The sequence below is a fragment of the Ammospiza caudacuta genome, chromosome Z, assembly GCF_027887145.1.
Source record: "Ammospiza caudacuta isolate bAmmCau1 chromosome Z, bAmmCau1.pri, whole genome shotgun sequence".
NCBI classification, from domain to species: domain Eukaryota; kingdom Metazoa; phylum Chordata; class Aves; order Passeriformes; family Passerellidae; genus Ammospiza; species Ammospiza caudacuta.
The window spans coordinates 5452375-5467893 of NC_080632.1; positions in this window are offsets into that span (position 1 = coordinate 5452375).

Consider the following 15519-nt stretch of genomic DNA (forward strand, 5'->3'; position numbering starts at 1 on the left):
ACCTCTGATCCATACCAATATCTCAAATCCACACCAAAATCTCCAATCCATATTGATACCTCCAAGCTATATAAATACCTCCAAACTCGTTTTGCTGGTGCCATAAACTTCACACCAGGTCTTCCCCCTCAGTTTTTCCACTGAGGATGGCAGGGCACTGGTCAGCTCACCCACCAACATTTCTTTTGTTAGGAAAATTAATCTACAAACACCAGAGGTTTATGTCTAAAAAGGAGACAGAGGAGTCTTTTTACTTTATTCAAATAAAGGGAGAGGCCATGGGGCATTCCCCAGGGAACGCACATTTTGGAGGATGCTGCTTCCTTTTTATGCCAATTTCCCGGCTGCATTTCCCTTCTCTCTTTCCCCGTTGGCTGAGGTACTTGAGAGGTACAGGCTCCCTGAACACCTGATACCAAAGATTTCCCTCTAATGTGTAACCCTCCCATTTACTTTTTAAGTCTTACTGAATCTAGGGGGTTTTTCTTCCCCATTGTTTCTTTCATCTTTCATTGTATAATTTCATTTACCAGCAAACCTAAAGTTTATTTGTAAAAGCAAATATCTTTTTTCATCTATCAGTAGAATCCTTCCCGTTGTTTCTTCCCTTCGTTCTTTCTTTATCCCCCAGTGCTGGTTTTTTCCACCAGCAGACCCACAGCTTGTTTGTAAAGAGAAATCTGCTATTCCTCTCATTCTGAATCTCCTCCAGCAAGTCTTTGTTGGAAAAGCTGCTTCTGACCCGGGGTCTCGGTGGCTGCTGTGTAACAGGGCAATGCTGAGATGTGTGGGCGTTTATTCCTTTCACTACCTGTTATTTTTGGTTTAAAAGGAAATAAAAGAGTGGATGCATCCAACAGTGTATTCTTCTTGCCCACATATAGCATAGATTTTAAGGGGGTGGTATAGTCATGCAACCAAAGGAATAATGATGCTTAAGTGCATGAAATTACTTAGAGGTGAAGGAGGGGACCTAAAGATAATAACTGTGGCACATAAAAGGCTGTCAAAATTTGTGGAGAGCCATTAAACACAGGAAACAGTGATAGCTGTGCAAGAAATTACCGTGCAATGCAGCTTACCTGTGCTCAGCGCTCAAAATGCTCGTGCCCTGTGTGACCAAGAGCTTTGGAAGTTGCCTAGGAGACCCTCTGACATATTACATTGCAGCCATGACATTTTCTGAAAAATCCTATTTCCTTAGGATTTTTCCTCCTGAGAAGCTGAGAGGCCTCAGGAACAAAATGTAAACAATGGTTTACTCTTTCTGTGGAATGCAACAGGTGCATCTGTGATTGGTTACATGCAGTTGTTTTTAATTAATGGCCAATCATGGTCCAGCTGGCTTGGACTCTCTGTCCAAGCCACAAGCCTTTTTTATTCATTCTGTCTTTTGCTATTCTTAGCCAGCCTTCTGATGAAATCCTTATTTCTATTCTTTTAGTATAGTTTTAATAGAATATATATAATAAAATAATAAATCAAGCCTTCTGAAGCATGGAGTCAGATCTTCATCTCTTCCCTCATCCCTGGACCCCTGTGAACACTGTCACATTACATGTCTATAACGCAATCTTTTTCCACACTTTTGTAGAAGGTTGCCTCTCTGAACACATTCAAACCCCATCTGGATGTGTTCCTATATCTCCTGCTCCAGGTGTCCCTGCACTGGACGGTCCAGCTGGATTTGGGAGTAGAGCCTGACTCCCCCAGGTGTGCCCTCCTGGCAGGAGCTGTGCAGAGCCACAAGGGCCCCCTGAGCCTCCTTTGCTCCAGGCTGAGCCCATTCCCAGCTCCCTCAGCCTCTCCTGGGGCTCCATTCCCTTCCCAGCTCCGTTCCCTTCTCTGGACATCATTCCATCGTATAAAGTTGGATGTCCTGTGAGGCAGCTTTACTTTACCTCACATCTTACTAATCCAATCTTTGGGAGTATTTTTTTTTTTCCCCAAAGCTGTGGTGCTGGAAAGGAATAGAAATTTCATGATGATGATGATGGCATTTGGCAGAGATGCAGCCACTGGGCTGGAGTGCAGCGTGGTGCTTTCCTGGCAGCTCTGAGCACTGTGCTGGAATTAAAATGTGTTGTATTCTTGTTGTATTCATATTTCTCAAGTCCCACACTGTACCAAGCTGTTCTTCTCTACAGCACAGTCCTTCATCTGTCTTCTCAGGGGCTCCTCCTGGGCTCTCAACCCACCCCTATTTATTCCAGTTACCTTCACGAGCTACAGCTGCTGCCCAGCTAAGGACTTTGCAGCTGTAGCTCATTTGGAGCAACTCGTACCCACACAGATCTTACAATACATAGATCTTAACAGGGACTCTCTCCATAACAATACATTTATTCAGGCCCCCACAAAAATGCAGCATTTTTTGCATGGACACAGCAATAGGAAACCACTCCCAGGGTGGAAATTCACCACTGTGGGGAGATTTTGCCCCCTGCCAGTGAAGGTGGCAAAGGATGGCTCTCTAAGGGCTTCTCTGCCTCTGTGAGTCCCTTCCCAGCATGGCTGTGCCTTCTCCATCATCAGCTTTGACACCAGCTGGGGTCTATATACAAATCACAAATGGGACAGGATTGCTGTGGAATGCGCCTTGAGCTGTTTTGTTTTTCAGCATCATTCTCATTACATAGGTATGACAATGGGAAGATGCCAGCAGCTCACATCCCAGGCAGCAGACCAAGAACTTAATGTCACAACTCACTTTATAAGTTTTTTGATCAGTCACACAAAGCAAAAGCACATTGACAGTAGTTCTATCCAATCACTACAAGCACACATACCTTTGGTTAAAACAATGCTTGCTTATTTTGAATACAACACCTACTTGTAAGCCTTAAAACACAATGCACAGAGCTCCATTATTAAGCTTCAAACTTCCTAATATCTTGCTAGATAAACTTTTCTGTAGCTTAGAGAGTTATTCTAGACAAGCATTAATATACAGACCATTGTTCTATTTGTCCTTGTTTTACTACAGTTTAAATAATTTTTCTGCTGACCTATCTCATGGCTGCTGCTTAGCTCTAATCACAGTTCTAATGCCTCTGAGGCCTGCCTTTGCAGCTTTCCCAAAACCCTCTGATTTTCTGGATTCCCACAATTCCCCCTCTCTGTTCACCCAAAAAGAAACCTTCATAACCGTGTTGTTTATTACTTGCGTTTCGTAGCCTTACTATAATATTTTTGCTTATTATCTGCTTAAAGCTTTTTCTTGCTTACACTAAACATTGTTATATCACAATACAGCAATTTAATGCTGTGAGAGTCCAGTCAGTTCAAAAAGCATAAATTACACCTGAGAAAAATCCAGGGCAGGGGGATGCAGCAGAATTGCTCCAGTCTCCCAACTCCATCAGAGACCTCCAGCATTCACTGGCACCAGGCTGGGCCTTGGATGTGGTTTGAATATTTGTGTTTTTTCCAAGTACCTGATATTTTATTTTTTTCCAATTAGCACCCACAACCTGGGCTGGTAGTGGTAGTTTCAATTTGCAGCCAGTCAGAAGATGAGGAGAGAAAATCAAGTCTGGTCATGCCACGCCTCAGGCTGTCCAGAGGCAAGGACAATGACCATGAGTTCTTAAATCAAGGTTTTCCCCAAACAGTTTAGAAACAAATACTAAAATCCAAAGGGATTTTTCATCTCTGGGCCTGGGAGGCAGCAGGGTCAGAAATAGTGGCTGTGGTCCAGGGGTAACACTGGAACCCTCTGCAGTGTTCAGGGGTGAGTGGTTAAATTGATTTCCGCAGTTGTGGGCCCACTTCTTAATCCCAGGTTGGATTGTGCAGGAAGATTCGATCACAAATTCCTTTCTTACCTGTGAAAGGAGTTTCCGTATCACCACGGAGAAATATTTCCACAGTTTTGTGGGTTCCTCCAGCACTCTTGTGACAATGAATCCGGAGAAGGGCACCGGAGGGGTGGAGCACATCCCAAATGAGGAAAGGCTGAGAGAATTGGGATTGCTCAGCCTGGAGAGGAGAAGGCTCTGGGCAGACCTAATCCCCATACCTGAAGCAGCCAGCAAGAAAGATGGAGAGAGAGAATTTAGAAGGACTTAAGGAATGGCTTCACACTGGCACAGAGCAGGGTTAGATTGAACATTGGGAACAAAATTCTTCCCGCTGAGGGTGGTAAGGTCCTGTCAGGTGCTAGAAAGGATAAAAAATATCCTCAAAGTAAACAATCTTCGTGTATTTTAGGCCAAAAAGAAATGTCACAGACAGAAGACCTGAAGGAAAAAATGGCAAGAAGCTGGCGGAGGAAGAAATACTTCAGGCCCCTAAAACAATAATGGACCAGCTTAGGCTACCACAAATAATACAAGTAGAAGTTGCATTTTATCCATCTCCATGCAGGGTGGTGAATTAGATGCATCTCTTTATCAATCTTTTTCTTTGAAACAAGGCTTAGAATTTTAAGGGAGGCCCTTTCCCCAGAGCAGATTTCTTCTGCCACCAAAGACAATATTTCCTTACACTTTACCCCTGAAGCATAAACCAAGAGTTAGCCTCACCTGGCCACCTACTAAAAGCACTTACTATCTTGAAAGTCACAAGAAATAGAATATTAACACACTATTCTTGCTGCTCCAGGTGTAAGATAAGGCTGGTTTTGTGGGTTTTTTTTCAAACAATAGCCAGACCACAGCACTTTACAGTGCCAGATGAATCTGTGTAATGTGAGAAGAGGAGGCAGCAGCTTGTTGCATTTCTGTATGGAAGAAGGCTTGGAAGTAGTTAAAAATGGCTCAAAACCTCTTTCTGAGAAACCAAGCTAACCAAATGACAGGAGAGGAAGAAGGCCTTTATGACACAGTAAATATTCTTTGAGCTGGCTTTGAGAAGCAGCTCTAATGTGCAACTCGGCTTGGCTCTGGCACCAGCTAACCCCCCTCCTTGTGCATCTCCAGGTCACCGTGACTTTGGAAAGCCCTTTTTTGGGGTAGTTAAACCAAATCCACAATCACGGACCTGGAGCCCTCCTGTGGTTTTGGGGGTCTGTAAGCGGACAAAGCGAGGAGTGAGTCACAGACTGCCTCAGCAGGCCCTTCGCTGTGCATGCATCATTCCTTTCCTGTTTTTCCCTATTTTGTCGCTATTTGGAGAAGGCCAGGAGCCACCAGCACAAGCAGCCAGCCAGGGGCAGGTCACAGAAACCTCTGTGAACAGGGCATGAAATAATCCGAGAACAATAAAGATTTCCCCGGATTTCCTCCCATCAAACTACCTGGAAATGGCCGAGCTGCCGGCAGGGAGCCGCTGAGGGTAGGCCGGGAGATCATGACAATGCTTGTTTATCACTTCATTAACTCCATGAGCAGCAAAGCTGCTCAGAAGTCACTCTGCCGATGGCTCGTTTGTCTTTGGGTGTAATTAATGCAGCGTTTCCATCACAACCCGGGAAAACAAGGTTTGTCAAGTTCCCTGCTCCACGCAAACAGCTTCTGCTGCACAGCAAGAGCAGAGGGCTGGGCAGAGGAAAACAGGCTTTCCCTCAGCCTCTGAATCAGCCCTTGCACTGGAGGAGACACAGTGAGGTTTTATTTGTGTGTGCACAGAGAAAGCTGTGACTATCAGATCGGCTTTATTGTTGCTGCAGCAGGCTCTGCTATTTAAAATTATTTACTACTATCAGATCTGTGACTGTCAGAACTGCTTTATTGTTTTTACAGTAGGCTCTGCTGTTAAAAATTATTCACTACTATTTAAAATTATTTACTACTATTTAAAATTATTACCACTATTTAAAATTAAAATCTGCACACAAGCAAAACTCTGGGATAAGAAATGTGTGTTATGTACCTACGCTTAGTGTAGCAGAGCCTTCCTTCTTCACGGATTTTCATAGTAGTAATTTCCAGTTAGAAATAGAGGAAAGTAAAATGTGTTCTGAGACTTGAGCAACTGATTTTCCTCCCCTGGAATTCCCATTAAAATCAGTTTCCTTTCTAGTTTTACACACATGTTGTAGTTTTAACCCCACTTGGCAACCAACACATGAGAGAAAATCATGAGCCACGCACTCACTGCCCCACCAGCTGGATGGGGGAGAGATTCAGAAGCATAAAAGTGAGAAAACTTGTGGGATGAGACAAAAAAAACCCACAAACCCCGAGATTTGAATTGCTCTTCACTTATGCTACCTTCATACCGAGTATAAATATGGTGTCAAATGAGTGTTTGAATCTTTAAAAATAGTATTTGTATCATTTAAAGCGCTGTAAGTCAGTGGTAAAGCTGTCTCCAGTGGAACTGCAAGGAGAGAAGAAAATAATTTGGTGAGATTGATGTAAGACCCACAGTCATCACTTAGTACATCATAAATCAGGATAGGTAGGGTGAAATCTTTTTGTCCTCAACCCCAGCTTCACATCATCAATGTGACAGAAAAACTGGGGAGTCTGAAGCCTTTAAGGACACATCCTGTACCAGGTAGCAGTGTGGCTGTCCTAGCTCTCTCCCCAACTGCTCCCTGCAGCCTGCAGTTCAAACTTTGGATATTTCTGAGGGGAAGAAAAACATCCCAAAAACCCCAAAACAAACAAACAAAAAACCCAAAAGAAAACAAAACAAACAAACAAAAAATCCCCCAAAAAAACACACACCAAAAAAACCCACAAAAACCCCAAAAAACCCAAAAAAACAAAAAAAAATTCCAAAAAACCCCAAAAAACAAACAAAAAACCCCAAACCACCACCAACAACAACAACAAAAAAAAAAAAAAAAAAAAAAAAAAGGAAATGTGGCATGGGGCACTTCCTTTGTCAGTCACTTGGATTTGGAAGTTTTGCTGTTTGTCTGGGTAGAAACCTGATTCCTGTAAGCACAGTGAGCTGGACACAGTGGATGCAGGACAGGCTGCCCCACAGGAGCCCTGTAGCTCCTGGAGAAGAGAAATTCTGACCTGGTGTTGAGCCACAGCCTCTTCCAGAGGACATAAACATCCTGCCTCATGCAGGTTAATTTTGTGGGTGTTTGTTGAAAACATCTGTACATGCTCCTGGTACTCCTTATGTTCTTACAAATTGTTCTTACAATTGAAAATATTCCAGAAGAAATGATAGAGTACAGTTGAGATAGCTATACAAATCAGTTAGACTATGCTTTCCTGAGTACATTTTTGTGACAGTGGTCACAAGGGTCTTCAGGGTGAGAGAGAGGCGAGAATGTTGACTCCATGTTCAGAAGGCTTGAATTATTATTTTATGATATATATATAACATTATGACTATACTAAAAAGAAATAGAAGGAAAAGTTCTCAGAAGCTTGCTAAGCTAAGAATAGAGAAGAATGAATAACAAAGATCTGTGTCTCAGCAGACAGCGAGAGCAGCTCTGCCGTGAGTGGTCAATAAATCCAAACATCCACAGGAGACCAAGCACGAATCCACCTGTTGCATTCCACAGCAGCAGATAACCATTGTTTACATTTGGTTGCTAAAATTTCTCAGCTTCGGCAGGAAAAATCCTAACGAAAGGATTTTAATGAAAAGATGTCTGCGACACATTTTATTGTTAAATTCCACATTCTTTTTCTCTCCCACTTCCCTAGGTTTCACACTCTGGATATTGCCACCATGCATGACTTTCCCTTGAGCACCACTCACCATTTCACATCTGTTTTTTAAGTCTGCTCCTTTGTCAGAGCCTGGGTCCCCTTTAGAGACAAACTTCTCTGCCATGGCACCAGAGGTGTCACAGAGCCCCAGGGCTATGCCTGGGTCACAGTCCTGCTCAGATCACTGGAGTGGTAACAAAACCTGCATATGGCTGCAGGGGAAATGGGTGCTGCACGTTTTGGGGACATACAAGCCTGCAGGAAACAACCCTTCAGTGCCACAAGTTGGTACAGAGCTCATGGTAGCCAGGACTGAAAGAAAACAGATATTCTCCAACTTTGAAAATTGGCCTGGCATTAGATTTCGTGAGCTGTGAGGACAGAAGGGAATGCCCAAGCCCAGCAAAATCAGTTCTGCTCATGCCATGCATTGCCCTGTGCTGCTCTGGTGTCACAGGCTGGGACACTGCCCTGCTGTGAATTTCATTTTCCTACTAATGATTCCATTGGGTAAGTTTCAAAGGGACCCAGCTCAGCTGAGTTTGGCCTTCAATTTCACTTAACTGCTGTGGGTTTCTTTCTTTTCTGACCTCTCTGACTGCGTGCTGTGAAGTGGCTTCAGCAGTTGAAGATTTGGGTAGTGGGAGTGTGGTTCATCCCAGAGAGCCTGAATGGTCAGGCTGGAAAATTCCCTCAACAACCCCTGAGAGAGAAAGACAGAAAGAGAGAAAGAGAAAGGGAGAGAGAGAAGCTCTTAGGACAGAGAAAATATTTGTATAAATATTTCCTCTATAAAGAGGATATACCCATTTCCTGTGTAGCTAGGATACATCCACATGCATGGCTCGAATTGAGCAGAGCCAGAGGAGTTCATGAGAGCTGCTGGAAAGAAACAAAAAGACTCCCTGCATGGACACTGGTCAGGAGCCACCCACCCGTGAAGCTGAACTCTGAGTCCTTCAAATCGCATCACTTTGTCCGTTTCTGAAGCTTTCTTTTGCTCTCATGCCAAAGCACCTCTTGGAATAAGCTTTGACCCACCTCAGAGGACAGGGAGTAAGTGCATTTTGCCTAGCCACTGCCTGTGAAGGCTTGGCTCAGAGCCACACAGTCAGAAAGTCACTTTACATTTTAAAACCAGGTTTGAGAAGCCCTGCAGCCAGCCAGCAGCAGAAGGAAGGCAGGCAGTGAGGAGATAAACTGCAGAGGTAACAAAAAGAGGGGAAAAGAAGAGAAAGGAAGGGTTTTTTTTTCTTCGCCTGGCATAAAAGCAAGCACACCTGGGGAAAAGGGTGTGCAGCTGCCTGGCTTTTTCATGTAGCAGAAGGTAAGAGGGGAAGTGAAAACAAGAGCTGTCCCCTTCAGGGAGGGTTGTGCTGGCACACTCCAGTGGAGAGGCCAGTTGTGGCTGGGAAGACAAGGAGCAGAATTAATGAGGTTTTCAAGGCTGCCTGCACTTTTTGCTGTGCTATATACTCCTCTGGCCATTAAAGATTAAGGAATGCTGTTTCTCCAGCTTGTCATGTGGACCTCCTGTTCCTTTTTCAGAGGTCCCAAAGCAAATTGTGGGCAGAAGCTTTTGCCTCCACGGCAGGCTGCTGCTAGGGCCAGGGCCACCACTGCTGTCACTGACTGAACCCCGGCCAGCAACTGCTCACTCACTGTCCCTGCAACCCATGAGTTTCATCACTTTTACCCTTCCAATTCTCTCTGGATTCTCTGGGGAGAGAATTAGAAGGATAAAAGTGATAAAACTCATGGGACAAGATAAATACAGTTTAAGTTTTAAAAAGTTTTAAAAAAAAAGTTAAAAAGTTTAAGATAAATACAGATTTTTTTTTTCCTCTCCCCTGGAATTCCCATTAAAATCCATTTCCTTTCTAGTTTTATACACATATTGTAGTTTTAACCCCACCTGGCAACCAACCATTACACAGCCACACACTCACTGCCCCACCAGCTGGATGGGGGAGAGAATCAGAAGCATAAAAGTGAGAAAACTTGTGGGATGAGACAAAAAAAACCCACAAACCCCGAGATTTAAATTGCTCTTCACTTAGTGCTGCCTTCATGCCCAGTATAAATATGGTGTCAAATAAGGGTTTGAATCTTTAAAAATAGTATTTGTATCATTTAAAGCGCTGTAAGTCAGTGGTAAAGCTGTCTCCAGTGGAACTGCAAGGAGGGAGGAAAATAATTTGGTGAGATTGATGTAAAACCCACAGTCATCACTTAGTACATCATAGATCAGGCGAGCCGGGGTGAAATCTTTTTGTCCTCAACTCCAGCTTCACATCATCAATGTGACAGAAAAACTGGGGAGTCTGAAGCCTTTAAGGACACATCCTGTACCTGCAAAACAAGGAATTCATTCACCATGGGCAGGCAGGTGTTCAGCTCCACCAAGGTGGTTTGGGAAGACAAAGCCATCACTCCAAACACAGCCCCTTCCTCCCTCTCCCCCCAGCTCTGCCTGCTGGCCCCAACACCATATGGTCTGGAATATCCCTCTGGTCAGCTGGGATCAGCTCTCCCAGCTGTGCCTCCTCCCAAATCCTTGTGCATCCCGCTGCTGGCAGGGCCCTGTGAGAGGCAGGAAAGGATGATCCGATGCTGTGCAAGTCCTCTTCAGCAGTAACAAATAGATCCCTGAGTGTGGAAACCCTCCCTGAGTAACCCCTGATGGGGAGACCCCTAAAAAGTTCTGTGCCAGGATTGAGAGACAAACGGAACTTTTGGGGGTTTTTTTGGTCTTCAGGTTGTTGTTCATTTTTTCTCTTATCAACAGTTCAGCACTCCATCTGCACACCAGACTTAGTGTACAAAGAGAAAGGCACCAAAAGTCACAAGACACACAGGTTCAAGGTCTTTTAAAACTCTTTTGTCCAATTAACTCTTAAAACAAATTTTGTTTCTACCTTTCTACCAATAACTCATTTTCCTCTGCCCACATTTGCATTGTGGCTCTTTCTAACCAACCACTCTGTGCTCCTGGCACAGTAGAAAATGGAGTAGATGTAGAATCTCGGGGTCTCTGCTGGTCAGAGTGACCCCAAAAAAAGTTAGAAAGTCTCTTTTCCCAGATTGGTGCTTGAAGAAGGAGTCAGAGCTCTTCATTTCCTGGTCTCAAGGTTGTTTATTGTATCTTATCCATAAAATTCTCTCTCCTTTCCAGCCAAGGTACACTCAGCAAGACAGTCTAAGGCCCTCTGCCTGCCCCAGGCCAGTGTTATCTTTTTGTACTAAAAACTACATGTACAATATTTACAATTACTTTCCAATATTTATCACCTGTGTTAGACAGTGAGTTTCTACTCTAAACCAATCTAAAAGTGCCAACACCACCCAGAAGATGAAGGCCAAGAAGAAGAAGGAGAAAGGCTGGACACGCCCAGATTCCCCAATCTTGCCTCCTGAACCCCCAATATAAAGACCCCAAAAAATCTATATTTCCACCCTGTGATAAATTCACTATCATTCTACTTAAACTGTCATGGTTTGTAATTCTTCAAACAAGGTTGGTAATTGATTTTCCAAGGGCTAAATTAAAGGCACTGGGGTCTGGGACTCTGTGCCAAGGTCTCTGAGCCCCCTGGGCAGAGTCCTGAGTCCTAGAGGAATTTCGTGGGTTCGCACAGAAGAACAAAAGGAGATCAGACAACACCCCAAATCCTCCATCTTTTCGTCTATCTACCTCCATGTTAAAACTCCAAAGCTCTTTTTCACCCTGTGATAACCTGTACTACAATCTACTTCACACACTCGTAGATTCCAATTCATCCCAAAGTCTTGGAAGCTTTCCCCATGGACGAAGGTTAAAAGCAGTATTCATCTGGGGATCAGGACTTCTCAGGACAGGCAGGGAGACATTCCCTGTGCCCTGGGTTCCAACACCTGGGCTGCCAAGACTGTTTCCAGCACAGAGCCAAAACAGCCCTGCCCAGCAGCCTGGAAGAAAATTAACTCCATCCCAGCCCAAAAACGGGTAATAAATGCTGGTGCACCTTGCAGGACACAAGGTCCCTAAAGCTCCTTGCAGCAAGGATTAGCTGCTGTCCTCTTAATGGGCTCAGGAGCTGCTAATCCTGGTTTTGTGCTGGCTCGGCCTCCTCACCCAGGGCGGGCACAGGCTCTGCGTGTGCTGCTGTTTGTGCAAGGAGCTTCTCCAGGGAGGGCTGAGCTCCTGCCGCCCTTCCTGGCTGGAAAAGCGCTTGGATGGCGGCTGAAAAAGTGCCCAGCTGATGGCACTGTGTCCCTTCAGTCTGCCCGGCCCGAGTATGTGAAATACAAAGCTGTGTTTTAGGTACATACAGGCAACGGGTGTATTTGTGATTGTGATATGTGTGGAGATCCACCATGGGACAGTTGGGAATTCTAATAATAACTGAGGAAAATAAAGCATAGAAGAAGGCCTTTTAACCTATCTTTTGTTTGCAATTAACCTTGGTTGATTTAGGAGCATTGGAATTAAAGTGTTGAGGATGTTGCTCTTTGCTTGTAGTTAATCCTTAAAGAGCTCTGCAATAATAACCTTTTGAAGTATAATTTTAGAATATTGCCTGTATCCTTGAAACTATAGCTTTGGAATATATATAAAGGAAACATGCTTATCTCACACCTTAATAAAGCAGAGAAAAGCAGCTTGAGAAAGGAAGATGAACATCACAGCAAGGATTTGGGGTTTCGACCAAGGAAAGCTGGACATCAGTGTTATGAGATTTATAGTCCCTGCAATTAAAAGGGGGACCCACATCTGGGGAGCTGGACCTCACCAGATGGGATTCTTCTTCCTTCTTTCAGAAACTGAACCACCACCACCTGGGGACACTCCTTTTGGGATACATCCTGAGAAAAACTAAATCACAATAGTGTGTAGAATTGTGACGTAAAAATTGGGAAACTGCTGATGAGTAAAAATTGGGAATAGAAACTGCTGAGAAAGCTGATGAGTACCCCTATAAATACCTGTGAGCCTCAACTATCGGTGTGCAGTGGGAGGGAAAACTTCCCCCACTGTACTCAGCGCTGTATTGCTCATACTTTACCATATTAATTAATAAATTAGTTGCTACTTGAATATTGGCCTCCTCCTGAGTGTTCAAAGAAAAGAAAATTTAGGACTACAGTGGTTGAGGTAAGGTACAAAGCAAAATTCAGGGTGTGTGAGACTGGGGGACAATAACACGACCACTAAAAGGTTGAAAGTTGCATTTCTGCACTTTTGCAAAGGCAGGGTTGTGTGTTCTTGTGAGCCCTCTTAGAAGAGGAGCAGTGGATGATGGACCTGACCCCTGAGCTTCCCAGATCTTGAAGGGCTAAAGATTGGCAGCAAGAAGAAAACTTCACAGTAAGGCTGGGCATGATAAGGTGACACAAATCTGGGGAGCAGGAAATGGCCATTCTGACCCTTCCTACTCTTTCTGTAAATGGAAAAGGCAGAAGATGAGCTTTGTGCCAAGGGCTGATCCTCTGCCACCCCTTGGAGAGCAGTTTGGTCACACAGGTGCCTGGAGAGATCATCTCCTGTTTCTGGGCTGGAATGAAACAAACTTCTCTTCTATTCTTTATTTCTGGCAGCACTCTGGGCACACTGAGTCACACAGCCCACCTCACTCAGAACAGGGCTGTCCCCAGCAGCAGCTGCTCCAGGAAATGCCTTTGAAGACTGGAGACTGATTATTTGGATTATATTTTTTGATCAAAGATATCATGTCATGGGCTCTCAGGGCACACTAACAGCCCTTTGCTGGTTTGTTAGAGGCCTAGAACAGATATAAAAAAGAGCAGTGGAGGAAAAAAAAGCAGAGGAGGGAAAAAATATCACTATTTCCTTTCAGAGAGTTGTACTCAGCCTCCGGTTGTAACAGTGGGAGCAGCATTGCTGTGGGGCTTCCAAATCCAGGGGCTGCTGTGCGTCCTGCATGCTGTGGGAAGCAGTTGTACACTGCCAGGATGTTAAATTAGATTCCCTAATGAGCTCTGAGCTGCCAGGGAGATCCAGCAGTCCCAGAAAACTCAATTTGCAAGGATCTGCAGCAGAATGAGCAGGTCTGGTTTGGTTTCCTGATCATGCATAGGGTAAAGAGCAGGCCAGGAGTGTCCCAGAATAATAAGTACGGGTCAAATGCAATTATTTATGGAGGATTTTACAGAGCTGGGCCTAACACTGTGTGGCTGCAGGTCCATGTGGGCAGCCTAAAACCTTTGCAGGTGGCTTTTATAACCGTGCCCTCCTGTCTGTGCTGGGACAAGGGTAACACACAGAAAGTTTGCTCCTCATCACTGGTCTGAGCACAGCACCCTGCAGGGAAATCCTTCTTGCTGGCAGCCCACGATGAAAATTCCTTCCTGGCTTCTTTGTGACGCTGCTCAGATAAACACTCAGTGAGTTTCAGGGAATTTGCATTTGCTGTCATGCTGTTTCCACGCCAAAGTTACTCAGCAGCCTGTTTAAAATGGGGTTATGATGAAGCATTACCATACTCATTGGTTTTATTTGCTGTTTAGTCGTTGTGTATTCCACAGCCATGTCACAACGGCTGGCAGTGTAGATTATATTTCCCATTTCTTCTCTGTAATGAAAAATTACTTAGTGATACAATATAATGATCATTATTTTATGGCAGCTGGGGAGGACCAAAGCCCACTGAAGCTTTAGTATATAAAAATTCCCGGAGAAAGAGTCAGGTTTGGTGTTTTGTTACTATGACACCGATCCATACCAAAGCAGGTGCCATGGATACCAGAGCGCCTAGGAACATGTAAACCAGAAGGTCAAACTTTTAGCATTTCAAGGGAAATGTAAAAGATAACAGCAATTAAATAATCCTTCCTATTTACAAGTGAGGGAATGTATTGTGTGACAGCCAAACTGTTGCGGCAACCCTTTATATAAAGTTAATTTGCTTTGATATTATCTTTTTTTCCCCCCCAGCATATTTTAACAGATCATTGGGAATTGTTTCTCAGAATTTGAGGGATTGATGCTCCTGAGTGACCCGATGAGCCCTGACTCCAAAATGGAGAGCTCAGGAGCTGGGTTTGTTTTCCTGCAAGAAGAATTTATTAACAGAGACTGGAACAAACGGCCCCAACAACAGACAAACACAAAAATATTCATAACAGTCAGCACAAAAGTATTTATAAAGTATATTGTTATAATGAACAAACAAACAAATAAGTAAATAAACCAATATACCAAATATACCAATATACCCACTAAGAAAATATACAAAAAACCAAAATTTCATAGCAATAAACACAAAAATATTTATAATGAATAAAAAAAATAAGCAAATATACCAATATACCAAACAAGCCAATATATCAATAACCAAATTTTCATAGCAGTAAGCACAAAAGTATTTATAACAAACAAACAAACAAACAAATAAGCAAATAACCAATAACCAAAACCCAATATATCAATATACCAATAACCAATATACCAAAAACCAAGATTTCATAGCAATAAGCACAAAAATATTTATAATGAACAAACAAATAAGCAAATAACCAATACCCAAAACCCAATAAATCTATACCAAATATATCAATATACCAATATACCAATAACAAATATATATATAAGCAAAATTTCATAGCAATAAACACAAAAATATTTATAACAGGTAACACAAAAATATTTATAACAAGTAATGCAAAAATATTTATAACAGGTAACACAAAAATATTTATAACAATAGACAAAAATATTTATAACAATAAACAATTATACTAACAACCAAAAAAGCATAACAACAAACACAAAAATATTTATAACAATAGACAAAAAAATATTTATAGCAACAAACAAACACAAATCCAATCCTAACACTAAATACCCAATCCTAACACTAAATACCACCCCAAGCTCGTGCCGTAAGCCAGCCCAAGCTGAGGTGCATCCCCATCCCACAATCCCGGCTCCGGCGCTCTCCCGGCACAC